At 40.0% G+C, this 14,353-nt stretch overlaps 1 protein-coding gene across 1 annotated transcript in view; it reads right to left on the bottom strand.

Moving 5' to 3' along the window:
* The window catches only part of LOC103894204 (PDZ and LIM domain protein 5-like), a 44,130-nt gene extending 30,543 nt beyond the window's left edge, over nucleotides 1–13,587 (bottom strand). Inside the window, exon 1 of the mRNA XM_009273543.2 lies at nucleotides 13,530–13,587. The gene's annotated coding sequence lies outside the window, so the exon portion shown is untranslated. The remainder of the gene's footprint in view (nucleotides 1–13,529) is intronic.
* Nucleotides 13,588–14,353: the final 766 nt, after the last annotated feature.

Here is a 14,353-nt window from a genome sequence, read left to right as displayed (position 1 = left end):
AAAGCTTGAAGCCATCACTCTGACGGAGGGGATCGTGTTGGCCTCAGGGCAAAACTTCTGACAGGTCTTGGACACCCTTTGTACTTTGTGCCTGGTTCTTTCAAGCAAGAGTTGAATAAACTCAAGCCAGCACTACAGCCTGTAAATTTAACAGGCAGGCTGCTACTGCAGCTTGGCAAGTCTCTCCAGTGTGATATTGCCCACCTACGGTGGGCTGCAGGAAATAGCGAATGCACGGGGTTTCCTGAATTACAGCCTCTAATCACACAGTTGCCTGGGAGCACGCGTGCGGCATTCTCCGTAGAAAGATAGATCCATCTTTGTCTCACTTTCAAAGAAGTGCTTCACCCTGGAGATGTTCAACCTTTTAAGTGCTAAACTTCTTCAAATTCATGCTTCAAAATTAATTCCTCAACATGTTCTTCTACATTCCTTCATGTTTTTCTACACCGAGAAACACTCAAACTCCAATTATTTTTATCCATCTTTATAAATGTAGCTATGTATCTTTTCAGAAGCACACTTACCTTCTCCAAAGTGGTTGTACGATACCCACAATTAGCCCTACTAGTATTTTGTAACTCACTAGGATATTGTATAATGACGACCCAAGATTCATTACCTAGAAAATACATGGTTTGAAGAGACAAAGATATATACAGAAATTCAAGAAAATGAATAGGTTATGGAAGAGAGCTCCCATCTGCTTTTCAGTGTCATCACTAGAAGACTGAAGGAGGAATGCTAAACCTTACGTATTTACCAAGTTCTGCATGAGTAGCTTTCTCAGACTTCCCAGATGACACTCATAGGTCAGGTTCAGGTCAAGCACATTTCACTGTCAAAACGCTTGTACTGTTATTAATGACAAGCCTACCTTCTGACTCCAGCTTTAACCTTTTAACTGTTTCATAACTCTCAAATTATTCCTCCTCCACCTGATGAATACTTACAGCAAAAATGAAAGTTTTCCATTATGAAAACTAATGCAACCAAGAATCACATCCATTTTAAGAAAGACAATGTTGCTTGCAAGACATGAATGCTCTACTGTCAAGCTTTAGGCAAGGGGTTTCAACACTGCAAGAATGAAGGAATGGTGGAATGTGAGCCTGACTGACTCAGAGTCTCGTGTCCTGAAAACCCACGATGTGTTTAATTAATAAGTTATGAGAAGATTAATCAAAATAATCCTGGAAGTGGGTAGCAAGGGAAACAGATTGCAAAAACAGCCCAAGAGAAAAGTCCAGCAAAGCAGCAAGGCAAAAGCACCTCTCTCTCTTTGGCATATGCTAGCTCGTACATGACACTCTCCTGAATTTCCATGGAGAACAACTCCTACCGCACAGTGCAGCCCTATTCTATCAGAGTACGGGCATGTATGGAAAAGAAGGAACTTTCTGGGGGGACAGTCTGAAACCTGGGGACACACACAGGGCTCCAGTGCCAGTGTAAACTTTATCCAGAGCTCACAACAGGCTCCTCAGACTTACCCCCTCCTGATCAACAAAAGCACTGTGGAAACAGGCAAAATAGACTAAAAAGCAAGTAATAATTCCTCCGCTATTCCTCCTCATCTTCCTCCCCAAATACCAAACACTGTATTACACCACGTTTTTCGGTGGGAGAACAGGGAGAAAAAGACATTTGCCAGATGACTGTCCCATCGCTGAACGAACTTCTTGGATGCCACAGAGGGACGATGGGCAAGGAACCTGCGGGGGAGGAAGTGGGTCCAGGTCACACGTGAAATGAGCACCAGTTTTTCAGAGACCAGCTGGGATATTTGCATCCATACCACACCCCCTTCCTTCCCAAAATCAGGTGTTCAGCCTTGTCTTGATGCACATTTCAGAGGCATTTTAAGAAATCTGCACTGGAAAATCCTTCTGAATGTATTTAGAGGTTTTGACGCCCCACCCCCTCTCCCCAAAATCCAAGCGAAGAAAAACACATGGTCTGGGGCTATAGATGCCTAAACCTCCCTTCATCCTTCCATGGAAACTCCTATATAAAGCTGCCTAGAATTTCTTCACACACACTTTAGAGAAGATAACTATGTGTCATGTTGTTATTAGCCAAAGGAGAAGCTATGGTCCTAACTGAAAATGAAATACAGCTTGTCGTCACGTAACTTCTAACACCACTAAAATGGTAACAAGGGCCAAGTATCTCAGACTTTCCCAAGCAAGTTCAAGAGGTCTGGGTGGACTTTTTCCTCATGCAAGCCCAAGATACCAGATTATCTGTCTGTAAACATCATCACTTGAGCCTCGAGCTCAGTCTGGTACATCAGTATTTTCCTAATAGTTCTCTGGATTATAAATGATATTTTAACTCCCACTTGTTGTCCAGAATGACTGCATGAGTCAGGAACAAGTCCCCTGTGGTCTGAGGAAGCTTGCTGACAGGAGAGGTCATGTAGTATCTAAGAGACAGTCTGTACATGCTTTCTTCAGATGGCCAGGAATTCTGTGAGGTTATTTTCCCTTAAGAACACTAAATCTTTAAAGACAAAAACAAGACAAAAAAAAGATGTGAGCAAATCACTCTTCTTGGTTTCTGGCACAACCAAGTGGAACACGATAGCCTTGATTCTGCTTTATGGCTTCTAAAACTGAAATAGTTTAACAAAAAAGTAAGACTTCCCTTGCTTTACACATTGCTGCCTGTTGGTTGCCTGTTAACCCCAAGAAGGCATTGAGCACGCTGCAGAAACTTGAATAAATGGCTTCTAAAATATACACACAGTGCTTGATATAGCACTGAAAGGGAAAAAAAAAAGAAATTTTTAATAGGAACTTTTTGAAACATTTATATTAAAGAAACTTTGCAATGTCAAAGTAAGGAAAGAATGATTTGTCTGCCCTAAGACCAAGTAAACTGTTACACAGGTGCTTCTCCAAAGCTTTACAGCAAGGTATTAGCACAGCTGAAATAAAACTTGAATCTCAGATCTCAATTTCTTGTTTTAAGCTATGTTGTTTAAGTCATACACATCACATGATGTATTTTGACCAGTATCAAAATACACGTTAGCTGAAGACATATATAGGAGACCAGAAAAAGCCAGGTATGAGAATGATGACAAAACCCCATGAACAGGGGAAATACATATGCCTTTTTGCAAGGGCTTTCTGGTGTAACAATGGAGAAACAGAAGACACGAAATACTGAGTGCTGACCTTGTTCCCACCCCTACTGCAAACCCATGGTCTCAGTCAGCTTTTTAAAACCATGTTTATGTTTCGCATTAACCTAACAGTGTTACAATAACTTGCAAGAAAGAAGAAAATGCAAAACAAAATAATAAAAAGAAAGAAGAGAAAGTCATGTGGGTAGAGGTATTTCCATATCAAGTTACAGTGAGGGCAATACGTAAACCTTCCGTAAGCAGTGCTCTACACAGAAACAATTCAAAGCATCTTTCAGAATAAGTATTCTCTCAGAGTCAACACCAGTATTTATCTCACAAGGCCAGACTACACTCTTTTCAAGTAATTGTACATGGCATAGTTTTGGGCAGATAAAGCAAAAGCCACATCAACGTCCATTCTTGCTAGCGTCTCCCAAAATTTCACAGCATTTTTGCCATGCAATTTAGTTTTAGGGCAGAGCTCCAATTCTTGGAAGTGCAAGATATTAAATACATCATTTCCTTTGCTGCATATATGTAGTTTGTTAAAAAACACAAACCCCCATAAACTTCAGGCTATCTCTGTTGCCATCAGGATGAACACGTAGCTTAGTGAAAGACTGCGTGGCTGTTATACCAAAAAAGAAGTCTATTTCTGAAGAGTCTGGTAGGGGAAGAAAACGTGTGGATGTTCAGCACCACTTCAGGTCAGTTAATAACAGATATTAAGTCAGAAAAAGGTCAAGTTCTCTGGCAGTGACCCAGTACAGAGCAGTTTAAGACAGCCAGCTTTTTGGAACAGAGACGGTGAAGTGAGAGGGATAAAAGGGAAATATTTCTGGAGAAATATAATGAACTGCAGAACAAAATCGAAACCCTGCTTTTGTTATAGCTACAACCTTCTTGAGTTTTTCCCCAGAGATAATGCAAACAGGTCTAAGCTACCTCAGTAGAGTAGATTCATTACCTTTTCATGAGAGTTATACAAGATAGAGCCGGAAAACACAAACCCCAAAGTTGTTTAAGCTTATTTACTTGGCTTTCTTGGTCGAGCCAGTTGTTTTTTGAACAAGTTATTCTACTATACAATGTTGTACACTCATCTCTTTAGTTATGGGACATAAGATTTCAGCTCTCCTTCCTTATCAACTATGGCATTGTGGGATGAAGTGAGCTGCCACTTAAAATAATTTTTCAGCATTACATTTGTGCACACATTACAATATGTCATTAGATGGACATTAATGCAAAGACATTTTAATACCTAGTTTGTCACACTCATTGGGCACATTTCTCTCAATTCTATTATATTTTTCTTTTTTCTGACATAATTGATTGCTTTTGCTTGATCTTTGTTGAACTTAAATGAGAACGTGTACTTACTGACAGTAAATTGTAAGCATAATTTGTCATCTTCTATGTCTTTTTCCTACATGTTTCTCAATCCATACAATAGGGCTGTGCTCCTTTTTTCACTAGGATGAGGCAGCACAAAGCTTCATTTCTATGGCTCCATCTACCGGCAACCCCTTCCTCCTTACCGGTGCTGGCAGCTCAGGATGATAATAAGGAAAGTAGAAATCATTACCCTGATACGTTGTATGATAACTTCAGATCAACACCAGTTATTTTGGGAAAAATCCTTCAGAAACGCAATTTATGCAGAACATGCTCAGACTAACAGTACTGCTACATCACATTTCCCTAATTTTAGGTCATATCCTATTCGAGATGTCCCTAACAGCCTGAAAATCATATGCTTCCTGTATGGCCTTATGCCACCGCCTATACACAGCAACCTGAACCAGGATAACCTGGCTATTGCAATAGTTTAAGAGAAAATTCGTTTCTCACAAGTTTAGAAATGACATTTTAAAAACCTTAATAATCTGTGGATGTTTATTTCAAGCCGTTCAACCTGGATCTTGATATATCTAATACTGATAAGGTCTTTTAGGCAGGCTTATATGGTCTCTGTATTCCCAGTATACCTCCTGGCTCCCCAGTACACCTCTTTCCAGCTCTGCCAGCTGGAAGAGCAAAACAGAGAAAAACCTCCAAAACTGCACTTTAACTATGGCGGGATGAAAGAAGTTCTCCACTGCTTGCTGCCTTTCCCGATGGGCAGTCCCATGTACTCCTAAAGGACAGCAACTGGACAGAGCCAGTCTGGGAATCTCAACTTTCTAGCAGAAATAAGTGTTTGCATCTCCAAAAACAAACCTTCAAAATGAGGCGAGTTTCTCCCGGTATGGTGAGGAAACGATGGGTAAACATAGAGCCAGTTTCAGAGTCAGGAGGGGGATTGTTTCCATTCTGGTAACAACCTACCTTCATTTGCAGCTTATGCCATAAACAATGCACATTAGTGAGTGAAGGAAAAAAGAATAGGGAAGTCAGGGAATTAATTTTCACCACCGTTATTGGCTCATAGCAAACACCACAGCTAAAGAATAAAGTCTTGCTGGCAGCACGTCCTGGACTTCACCCGTGGTGCACAGGTATCAGAACTCCTGGAGAGGTTTTCCCTTTGGATGCGCACATAAAAAGATTTCCTAGTAAGTATCATTCAGTGGCAAAAAGAAAATTAGTATCTAAGGTTGTGTTATATCACTATAATTCTGTTAATATTTTTTTCTTTTTAAAGTGGATATGCCACAATGTCGGAAAATTTGATTGTCTGTTGGTGTCTAATAACTACCATTCCCCCTCCCCAAAGTTAGGGCTACTTTAGGCTTTTCTAGTGACTGAGGTCACCTTGGAAGCCATGAAACAGGAGGGAAAGATCTAATACTTCTTACTCAACAGAAATTTCTTACATCAAGTGGATCTCAGCTCTACTTATAATTGGGCCTTATCTCTAGAAGGGTTTTACTCTTGTGAAAATGCAAATAAGTACACAAAACCCCACAAATTATTTCTTCCTTAGCACAACTTCATACATACTGTCCTGTAAAATAACCAAATAGATTTCTGCCTTTGAGGCTGAAGTCCATTACATAAAAAGCAGCTTTCCACAGTGTTCACATAGCTGCGGTCAGGAAACGAGAACAAAGAGTCCTGTGCACTGAACAGAATCAGTGCTGGAACAAAGGGCCTAGACAGCAAATTAGTTTTAAAATAGTTATTTGCTGCACCTCATGTCAGTTATTTGATTTTATACGTTAAAAGTGAGCTTTGAAAAATAGCAGCTCTTTGTTCCCGGAGCACCCTCGCAGCCTAACATGCCGCTTACTTGCTCAAGGAACTGTTGCAAATAATTCACCTGGATAGAGGTCTCAAGCCAGAATGTTTCTTCTCCAGCTGGCTATTTGGAGCGGCAGTGCCTCCCTCGGAGGTTTGTGACGCAACACAAACAGCACTGTGCGTCTCTGAGGGGCACCTGATGCAAGTGAGGAAACCTTTGCTTAGTACGGTGAACTTGCACAAACACCATCGGCAGGCTCAGGGTGCAGATTAGTTCTGCAAAGAGGTGAAAACCAGTAGGATTTGGGGTTGGTGACCTCATGCCAAAGACCACAACAGGCAGACTGCTTGAAGCGTGAAAACAGAAACAGGCTTTGAAGGAGAAGCCAGTTTCTTGCGAGTCCTCAGTGCCAACCACACGCCGCACTCAGACAATACCTCTTGCTCTTTTGCAACTCCAGAGCACTTGTGGACTTCCTGGAGGGCCTGGTGGCCTGCAGAGGAGGCTTAGTGACAGGCGTGATGAGCAGGGCATCCAAGAGCGAGCGGTAGACACTAGGTTCAGAGAGTCTAGCAAGCATGTAAGAAGACCACGTAAACAAACTAGTTGATCAAACAAAGTTCAAGTTGTCTGGGACCACTGAAAACCCAAAAACCCTTACGAAAAACCTGTTGGTTCTGTAGCCATATGGAAAAACTGAACCTAGAATAACTGAGTTAGAAGTTATGTCTAAATAAGCGGTCCCCAAAGTGGAGGTCGCACACCACAGGGGGTGTGCAAGACAACCCATTGGGGTGTGAGAAGAAATTTATTTTATTTTATTCTTACCATTAATAAAGTAAAATAGAAAATATTTTTAAAATAGTGTTTATTTCATCTTTTTCTCATCCTTTTTTAATTTCTGTTTTTGTGTTTTATAATGTACATAATATATTAGTACATTAGGACATTTATATAATTTAGAAATACATAAATATACATATATTGGAGGTGCATGCTCAAAAATTTTTTACTGATTGGTTGCATGATCGAAAAACTTGAGACCACTGGTTTAAGTAAGCCTTTATAAAAAGCAATGCAATAAAGATTTAGATGCAACTCAGAGAGTTATTGTCTTCAAGCATCCAAAACTTAGTCAAAGATGCAGACTATTCTTTGTCACCCCGTAACATAATTATTTTTTACAGTTGGTTTACTGACTGAACCATAAAATGGATATCATGATGATCAGAAAAGTAGAACTACTCACCAAGGTTCAGAGCAGCAGTCTGGAGCTAAGCTAAAAATAGGGCATGGGAGCCTTGGACATATTCTGATGACTTGCCCACCGCGCTATTGTGAAAGAGCTGACTTTGCAACCCTGCCAGGAACCGATTATTCTTGTGTGAGCTTGAACTTTCTTAAACCAAGCTATAAAATGTTTCTTTTAAAGCTGATGTCTACCTGGCCCGGACAGCAATGGCAGCAGACACGGCAGCAGCAGCCATGCTCTTAATTTTTGATCTCTGCTTGAAAGGAGAAAGAACAGGAAGAGAAGCAGGTCCAAACTTGGGCAGACTTCCCAAAGGATTTTCCAGCAGTACTTTTCTAGCACAGAAGCTTTGAGCCAACAGAGGAGAAAACAGAGAAAGCAGGAAAGATTGACAGAGACACAGTACAATACCAGACTGCATTAACCACTGGAAAGTTATGTGACTGTAGGTTCCCAGTTCACAAAGACGTCAGGCAATGTATTAGCCACTTGAATACTAATGCAGAAAACAGCAATTTTGATTTCACCCACAAATAAAACTTTCCCCTCCTCAAGTCAGGATTCAGCATCTATCAGCCTTCAAATTCCCCATCCCAGATATTGCCTCGTACCCCTGGGTCATTCCCACTGAACTCCAGGACACTCCATGTGGATCCATCTAAGTCTCCATGGTGCTGACAGAAAGAGCCCTGAAGATCATTTAGCTTCTCCTCTTTTTCATAATGAATAATAAGCATGGAAAGCTTTGGAATATTTGGTGATATAACTTCAGTAGGTCTATTTTTAGCCACCTTTACCAAATTTGGTGTGCTTCTCACCCCCTTTTCATTTTCCCTACTTATTAACTGGGTTGGGAGGAATACAAACAGGCAAAAAAAGTGAAAAAAACCAAAATGGCTCCAAAATTGTTTCTACAGTGATGAATCCATAACCCAGGCTCTATTTTAAAATTTCAAGAATTGCTGTGCATTTTTTTAAATAATTTCAGAAGTGAACAAAACACTCCAAACACTTACACAACTATACTTTACACCACTTCTCAGAGTTAAATGTAAAAATGCTGCCTGAAAACCTTGCTTACACCTAGCAGTCTGCTGTAGATATACCTTAAAAGATTTACCTTGTGTGACTTACAGATGATTTAGACTGACAGCTTGAGATTTTACCGAAAGAATTTGTTTCGCAAGTAGGCAGAGATGCATCATGCCTGCCCAAAAGCAGCAAGAGAAGAAAAGTCATTAATCAAACAGTTATTACACTTCTGGCAATGCTAACTAAAGCTCAGGAGGAGTTCATTTAAGGATTTTTAAAAGCCCTTTACCCACAAAAAAAAAAAAAAAAAAAAAGAACAGGCATCGTTTAATATTCCTGATCGTTAATTACTGAGGGAAGCCCTTTCTTTCCCTATTGGTAAACACTATACTCTGGATGTCCCGTCACTACAAAAGTTAATGCTTTTATTTTCCTCTGAAAACTTCAGGTTACTGGACAATTCAAAAATATGCATTTTATAGCAAGGGTGACTAACCTCTGAAAGCCAGGTGAATAAAATGTGTAATATCAAAGAATCATACATTATGCACACTGTGCTGTGCCTTCCTCCAAAAACCTTCTTCCACACTTTGACACTATATATTCACCCCACGTCACCAACTTTTAGCCAACAAAGTCACCTTCCAACCAAATCTCCTACCCCTGACTGGTTTCTCCACCTCCATCTAAGGGCCACTTTAATTTTTGAACTATTTTTCTAACTTTTGTCTAAAAGCTACTTGAATTTCTAATTGCTATGCAAATTTCCAGAGCAGCGTGAGGATCAGGAGACACCTGTAAGCTGCTCCATCTTGATAGCATCATCATTAAAAAAAAAAAAAAAAAAATCAGGTGAAACCATATGTAAAATTATAGTTTCTGATCGTGCCTTTTTAACGCAGCTGGCTGGGATGTACCTGGCAGGAGCGGGAGGCAGCACGAGGGCCGTTTCCACAGGCAGGGATGCAGAAGGCGGCCGCACGGCCGCGGCGGTGGGCAGGGGGAGCTCAGAGGTCTGCGTGGCCACAGGGCACTTCGCGGGGAGAGGAGGCGCTTTATCAGCTGTCAAAAAGCTTGCTGCATCTGGAGCAGGCAACTCCACAGTTGTTTTCCTAGTTGACGTTAATTTCACAAGTAATTATAACGAGACAACATACGGAGAAGAAATCTCTCATTTGATTAAAAATACCAAACAGTAATGGACAACTCTTTCTTAGCTGGTGTTCTTGCATCTTTCGTAAGAAGAACAAGTGAGTAGCACATGAGGGCTTTTTTTTTTTTTGCTTCCCTAGGAACCAAGTACTCATCCACTAGGAATCAGACCATGCTGAAACTGGTTCTTTGGGGCATTTTTACAGCTGAAGCTTGAGACCTTAGAACCAGGCGTGTTTAACCACAAAACCAAACTATTTGGGTAGTTTAAAGTAGTTGCTCAAGAAACAGACAACAAACTTGAATGAGAGCACAACCAGTATATTAGAAACTCTACCTAGTGTAAGCAGATGACGCTTTCGACACTGTGGCTACTTGGCTGTTGGTATTTAAAACCTGAACAATTGCAGGGGGATGAGATGCGCACTTGGGTAAGGCTTCCAAAGGGTTCTCAAACAAAAGTTCTCTGAAGTAAAAGAAAGCAGAAGGGCAAACAGCATTCACCACAGGAAAGCAGTATTTTTCCCCCATATTTTGCTTCCGCTTGCTTGTCACCAAACCAAGACAACCATAAAAGATCTGACAGTTTTAGTTCAGTCAGTCTGAGGCCTCCTCTTCTCCCCAACCTGATACTCATTTGCCAATTAAATGAGGGACTCCTGTCTTTGCAAATTCCCTTTTGCATGATGAGTACAACCGAGGGAAGTTGTTTAGGAAAATTGATGTAGAAACGTCAAACTTGCCAAAAAGGAGATCTGGCTGAGTTGAGGAGAGTTCAGCAACAGTTACAACAATTCATGACAAAACAGTGGTATGCACAGATTATACCCTTTCCTGGAGTTGCCCTCAAGTTCTCCAAAACTTCATACAGCATCTTTGTGAAGCTTTATAAGTCATAAAAGGGGCCTTGAAGAATGTGAGAAGGGGAATAAATCACACTAGGTATATGCTCCAAAGGGAGAGCAAGCTGACTCCAAATCTTATTCATACATACAAACATACATACATACTCATTGTATTCCCATTTTTCACTTGCTTTGGCAGTAGCTAGGAAAAGAGTAAGAAATTACTCTCAGAGATTACTATTTCTGCAGAGAATATTCTTGGCTGTCCGCTAATCAGAAAGTACACAACAAAAATCAGGATTAATACCTACTATTTAATACTAAGTCTTTGTATTTATGACTATCAGGGATAATTCCATTAAAAGAAAAGATAAAAGTAGGTCTGTATGACTGTAAAAAGCATGTATATAAAAGAGTAATCTAAAGACTTGCTGGCACCGGATCTGCTTTATATTATTTATGTATTTCTCGGGAAGTGCCAGATTCTGTGGTTTACATGGTCTAAATTTGCCAGGATGACTTTTTAAGATGACTTTTTGCAACTTTTTGGAAAGGCTGTAATTACTCTTAAATATTTTACTGTTGAACTTAGAGGAGGACATTGCATATATGAAACTGTGTAATAATACACTATAAATTACAGTAGTTGGCTATATTGCCATATAACTAGTTTAGGCTTTCGATAAAGAACTAAAACTACAATAAAAAAGCATTATGCTTTATATTATGAAGTCTGCCTTATAAGCAGCAAACCTAACTTCAATCAAGAAATCAAATCCAGTTCCTTCATACATTTCACAGCAAACTTTCTCCTTCTTGGTGGTTCAGTAGTGGGTGGTACAAATCACAGAGCTTCAGCCAAAAAAAGACAGAGCCCAGTAGGAAAATAAAGACCTATGCCAGTCATTGACAACAAATGTGGGGTATTAGCAGCAAAAGCAAGTCTACTGTCCTTTGGATGGCCCAATTCTGCTTTACTAAAAGTCTGACATAGCATGCATCAATTGCTCCATACGGATTTCCGATAGCTGCCATTTTATAAAAAAGGGGTTTTGAAGATCAGCTTTGGGTGTATTTCCCACCTGAAAGTGTTATAAAAGCAGTGACATTGGCTCAGTAACAGAACATAAAACAACAAATATAATTGCTACACTGATGACACCTCATTTCAGGAGAGAATCAAGACTACATAGCTTTGTCAAATAATTTACGTTCTCCTTCCCACACTCAATGCTAATCCTTCCTTCTACAGCTCTGCAGAAGCTGCTCAGATTTCTGCTCTTCTTGAGTAGAAAATACTCATCATCTACGTTTTTGACTATTTGTCAAAAAACTTCGGCTCTCATCCTGAACCACCATGAATGTAGCTGTCCTTTCAGATTTCCTGTGGCTCATTTTAAAGCTGCTTTCTTGCTAGGTTAATTTTGCCAAATAATAAACTTAGAGTCATAGGTCTTGAGTGAGAGTAGATTTAAATTTCCTTTCCCTGGACACAGATCCAGAGCTAGGATTGAGAAAGAACTCCTTGGTACTCAGAGCACAGTAGTTGTAGCAGTATCTGCAAGGCATCTGCAGCTCAGTAGGTGTAATCATACTAGAGTTTCACTGGTAGACATGAAAATCAATTATTGAAGTAATATTTTTCCCCTGCCTTTTTTATCCTAGATTTTCTGCTTTAAAAAAAAACCCCACCGTTAGTATTGCCTTACACCTTTTGTGTGTATTTTTCATCTTTGGTGGCTCATAACTACTCACCCCATCTGCTTCCTGGGATTTAAGAGAACGTGCTGCTGAAACCATCACAACCAAATCTTCTTTTTTGTGTTGGTTCAAACCAAAGGTTACCATGAAGGTACTGGCCTGCTGTCCAAGCAAATCTCTGTCATCACCCACCATCCCTTCCTAACTAACCTCACGTTAGCTCTCCCAGACATCAAAAAAGCCTTCAAAAGACATTGCAACAAAACAGACTTGACATATTTTGTTGTGAGGTTTCGCCTCATCTCTCTCAGCTGGTTGAGACTATTGCTTTAAAGGGGAAACTCTCAATCCCAAACCTTAGTATTAGATTTCTAGTTGCAGAAAGCCCATACAGGTATGGGCAACAGTATATTCCTGTATGCTTTTCACAAGGACAAGTCTCTGTCTAGGGGCCTGGCAGAACCAGGCACTGTTCATTCAACTCTCATTTTTAAAGGAGCAGCTTTGTTTCGTGTTATAACTTTGTGCTTGTGCACATGTAATGAACACTAGCTACCTGGAATTAAAAAGCACTCCTGCACTATGAAACACAAACCATCAGAAAATGTTACTGACCTTCAATAATAGCATCATAACCCTCCAAATTACTGTCACTGTCTTACATCCAAAATTACCGTCACTGTCTAGTACCCATAGATGACCTCTAAAACATCACCAATCTGCCAAGATAAGTGCCGGTGAAGCTATCCAAGGCCAATGACCTTGGATAATCATCTGGTTTTCTTTGATTGCATTATAGCACAGAATAGTGTTATGAACAAAATAATCCACTTTTTTAAAAAAATATTTTTATATTTTTAAAAGCACTTTCTGTGTGTTGAAGAAATCTGCATTCACTTTTGAGTTGGTGAGACCACTGAAAAGTTACTCCCTCTGGGTGATAGGGCGGACACCCACTGACAACATACCGACACACACTAAATATTGTGTCTTATTTTAACTGGTACCCACAGGACTGTTCATGAATCTGCTCAGCTTTATATCATTTCTCTTCTCCTTCCCCCTCCTATCATTTCCAGGAAAATCCCTAGTCACCGCAGATTAATAAAGTTTATTTTAAGTGAATGACAGACAACCCTCTCTCCCCCAAGACAGACAAATCTAGGCTAGAACAACATACAAATAGATCGTTAACGGAATCGAACCCCCCTCTGAATGATTTACCTCCCAGGAGCTGCTGTGGCAATGTGTTCAGAAAGTCTGGGGGAGGGGACACTGCCAGGGGAGGACTCTGCTATCGGCAAAAGAGCGGCTGCGCGTTCTGGTCTAGCACCGTTTTCACTCCATTCACAGTAATAAAACCAAATGGAGACACACAGAGAAAGAGATTTTTAATCCACATTGAAATAGTATGCTGAATGGGAGACACTGTGCATGACAGTGTTAGTAAATTGAAAAACAAAACAAAAAAAAGTGAAGTTTACAGCAAAATACAAATAGGGGGATAAAATGAGGCACAATACACTTAGGAAGTGTCACGCTTTTAGTGAAGGTTGAGAAATGTCCTGCTGCTTATAAACTCAGAAAGCCAAGCAGTATTTTACATTTACAAAGATGGAACACATATATTTAGTATTACATTATGTGATGGAAAACTTTTAGGAAATTACTGGAAAAGAAACAGACACAAGTGCTAGTGGGATTCACTCCCAAAGTTTTATACACTTTTTGCTGCAACTTTTTTAGGGTGTTAGTTTTATGAAGGTTAGACTATATATTTCTCAATATTTTTTCCATATCCTTTCTTTTTTTCAGTTGTGATAGGAAAAAAAATAAATCTACGAAATGTTGTCTTAAAGCCCTCTACGTGTCAGACATCTCACTGTAATACATAAAAATAAAAGTAAACTACGAGGTAGAGAGCAATTACAACCACAAGTTTTGAGCAGACGAATTAGCCACAGGAGTAGGCATTGCTGCCCCCCCTTTTTTTTTTTTTTTTTTTTTTTTTTTTTTTTTATGGGAGAAAAAAGGGGACGTGGTTTCTC

The sequence above is a fragment of the Aptenodytes forsteri genome, unplaced genomic scaffold (assembly GCF_000699145.1).
Source record: "Aptenodytes forsteri isolate BGI_AS27 unplaced genomic scaffold, ASM69914v1 Scaffold93, whole genome shotgun sequence".
NCBI classification, from domain to species: domain Eukaryota; kingdom Metazoa; phylum Chordata; class Aves; order Sphenisciformes; family Spheniscidae; genus Aptenodytes; species Aptenodytes forsteri.
The sequence above is the reverse complement of the archived record's forward strand: the minus strand, read 5'-3'. Positions and strand labels throughout refer to the sequence as shown.